The 3841-nt window shown below is 35.4% G+C and overlaps 1 pseudogene; it reads right to left on the bottom strand.

The window, feature by feature from the left end:
* Positions 1 to 2336: 2336 nt before the first annotated feature.
* LOC145284196 (U2 spliceosomal RNA) lies at positions 2337 to 2478 on the bottom strand (annotated as a pseudogene).
* Between the last annotated feature and the right edge of the window lie 1363 nt (positions 2479 to 3841).

Here is a 3841-nt window from a genome sequence, read left to right as displayed (position 1 = left end):
TCTAGTTCAGGAAAACTTAGGGAATTGTTTTGATAGACATTATTTCTGGTCCGGTGAGTTTAAATATATTTCTAAGGTTGAACTAGCTGACGATCGCGTTTACATTGGGAAGAGACAGTCACCGAATTATTAAAAAATTATATCAAATTCAGTGAATAGAGTCAATGCCTTCGTTCAGTCTCGAAAGAAAAAGGATACCCTGCTTAGGAGCAGCTGCTTGTGTAATTATGAGACAAGGGTTGCGCAATCCTCAACCATACCTCTCCGGAATCGGTACTACTTGAGTCCAATGGCAAGAAGAAGTCCAGGACGACTGGAAATGCTGAGATAAGCGGAGAGCACATACAGCACCTGGAAGTCCCAAATAGTCACCCATCTGGTACAGGCCAGGCTCACCGTTGCTGACGGGAACCGGTGCGTCACACGTGATTATGCCGTAATAGAATGATCCACAGACTATGGATCTGTTAATAAAATTCGTCAATAATTTCTTCAATCAAACAATATTTGGTAGGAATAAACTTTCAACCTATGCTGGAATCATAAAATGGCCGACTATAGTTAAGCAAAAAGAAAAACAAATGAGATGTGAATCTTGCCATGTCAGTTTATATAGACTAAACAAGGAAATACAGACTTTCACTTCTCTTATTTTGTTCTTTAGTTCTCACATTCCATGAGCCATATTTCTGACAAAAGGAGAAGAATAACAGTTTTCTGGATCAGAATTTAATACTTATTGTTGGCTTATTTTGACCTTGAAGTAGTATTTTTTAAGTTCCTTACATCAAGTGGATTCACACCTTGTCTGGAGTGATTCACATGAAAAGCAAAAAAAAAAAAAAAAAAATCAATAATAACTTTTGTTGACATAAAGTTAGTTCATTTATTGGAATGTTTTGGATGTTTTATTTTACGGCATATCAACCTTTTTCAGGTTATTTAATGCAGAATTTGGTAATTTTGAATAAAAATGACTCTATTCTTTATGTTTCCAAATATTTATTCATGATTTTTAGTTTGATTGTTTTGTAGATAAAAATTTTTGCTTTGGCTTCGCAAAACATGATGGAGTTTTGCAAAGGGGAAACAAACAATAACATTGATGCTTGGTACATTTTAGGTCAGGAAGCCGGTATCTTCAGACAGCCTAATCTCGTAGCACAAGACAACCTAAAGAGATTTGCCTTCAGAAACATAAAACTTCCAAAATGCCACTCATCTATATATCTATAAAAGTAAAAATATGTGTGTGAAAACACTTCTCAACCTACATACTCAACGAATTTTTGATCTACAGATTTTAAATTATGTATTATATATAGGATATTCAGAAATGTGGAAAACATTTTAATCCGTTTTTATCTCGAAAAAAGGGCTGCTAAGGAGTAAAATTTTAAAAATTGGTAGGTGGGAGTCGCTAGATTTTTATCTATTTGCTGTTTCACGAATGCGTATGCACGAATAGTTCACATTGCAGGTTCAGTATGTTAAGAATAAGTAGTGTGAAAACACTTTTTAAAATCATGTCAAGCTGGTCTAATGGTTATCGTACTGGACTCACTGTCTTTAGGTGTTGGCTTTGATCTCAGTTTGAGTACTGATTTCTTTTTACTTACAAGAAGTGAACTGTTTAGAAAAAAAAAACATAATACCCGCATACATATGTCTCAGTTTCTGCATAATATTTATGTGTGCCGGGCAGTCTGCTAGTATATCTATAAAAGTGAGATTGTGTGTGTGTGTGAAGACATTTCTCAACCTATATACTCTCAAATTTTTGATTTACAGACTTGAAATTTGGTATACAGAATATCCAGGCGTGTGGAAAACGTTTTAATAGGTTTTCATCCGGAAAAAGGGGGCTACTTAGGGATCAAAATTAAAAAGTTATCAGATTTTTATCAGTTTATCAACTGTTTCACGAAGTTTGAAAACGCACTTTTTTTAGTTGGTCCAAGTGTTAACCTACATGACTCACTGGTGTTAGGTTTTGGTTTCGATCTCAGCTTGAATATCTTTTTTTTTTAATTATAAGAAATTAACTGCTTAGAAAACAAGGCCGATAGCCATTAGTCACGTGCTCTCGTGTAATGAATGAATGCGTGAATGTAGGATTGACATGAAATTCTTAAAGATAAACTAAAATGACTGAAAAATGGGCTGAAATGACTTATATAAATAAAAAGTAAATGACTCAGAATGACTTTAATGAACTTAAGGATGAATTGAATGACCTTAAGAATGACTTGAATGCTTAACAAATAACTGGAATCCTTCAAAAACAACTTCAATGATCTGGAGAATGGCTTGAATGGCTTTGAGACTGACTGGTTGTAAAGTGGGTGATCATTTTGCATTAAATTAATACAGAAAAGTGATCCCCCGTTTTATATCACAAAGTTACAAACATAAGTACAGCATGTAGTAAGAACAGATACTACACTTTGATCTTGGCCAAAAGGCCAAGAAAAGGGTATTTATTTGCTCCCCCACTGAGCAAATTAGGCACAAGGCCGATTTTTAATGTGAGGAGTGAAGGGAAATGGGGACCAACTCCCCGGGGAGTAGGGGAGCTGGATAGTGACAATTGGTGGGAAGGGTTGCCCCTACATTGACCAAGGTCTTATATGTGTAGTTGCCTCCACAAATGGTCTTTGCTTGCAGTATCTGTTCCAGCAGATACTACACTTTGATCTTGGCCAAGCTAAGAACAACATCTATTAACAACAGACCTTTGATCTTAACCGAAAAGGCCAAGCACAAAAGTGTTACGGACAGACCGACCGACCGATGGAGTGACTTATAGAGTCGCTTGCGCGCGACTAAAAACATAACTCGCAAGCACATGTCTCTGTTTCTTTGCTTTTTTTTTTACTTCATTTTTGTTAAAGGAATTTAACGTTACGTTTAATACCAGGCACTACAAAGTATATCTTCCAGTTACTAATAAAAATCACATTTTTTCTGCAATCCAATCATGTTTAGCACAAATAAACTTGAGTTTATGCCTGGCTTGTCCACCTAGGCTTAATCATGAATACCCAACAGATTTTATTTAATCACTGTTCAACTATGATCATACCTGATATGACGTGCAAAATTGGCAATAATTTTGACGCACTCTTTTTTTTGTTACTACCCTAATTTGCGCTGTGCCGACCCTCTTCAATTCAGGAATAGTTTAGGGGGTTGTTTTTAGATAATCCCACAAATAAAAATCTAGGGGGCAATGCTCCGGTGAATGTAAAGCCCATTTGTGATCATACTTCTTATTAATGAGACATTCACCTGTATGTAATTAAACAGTGACAATATATAGACTGTTGGAAATTCATTAGTGAAATTTAGTGGACAAGTCAGTCGTCGGCTAAAAGGATTGTAAATTTTATCAACGATTCTTTGGGTGACACTTTTTTTGGGGGGGGGGGGTTCTGTATGTAAAACTCTGAATAATGGATAGTGCCATGTCATCTTCCCAATATATGAAGACAGTTCTTTGTAAACCAACCAATCTGCAATTATTGGAGAATTTATTAATATTAAGGAAGTTTTCAACAATTATTCAATAAAATATCTCTATTATATTTCTCTTAGTCTGTCTGTCTGTTTGCTAGTCAGTCCATTACACTTTTTCTAGGAAATTACTGAGTCGATCTGGCTAAAATTTTGTATGAACTTAAAAAAAATTTTTTTTAATCTCTAATAAGACATATTGCCACTTGGATGTAAAGGGCTACTATTTGGGACCATGCCTAGGAAAGATTAACAAGATGTTGGTTTACATTACATTTAAACTTCTGCGAACAATCACCGAAGCAGGTAGCAGGAAGGAAATTCC

The sequence above is a fragment of the Euprymna scolopes genome, chromosome 1, assembly GCF_053919585.1.
Source record: "Euprymna scolopes isolate OS-2025 chromosome 1, ASM5391958v1, whole genome shotgun sequence".
Lineage (NCBI taxonomy): Eukaryota > Metazoa > Mollusca > Cephalopoda > Sepiida > Sepiolidae > Euprymna > Euprymna scolopes.
This window is presented reverse-complemented; position numbering and strand designations above follow the sequence as displayed.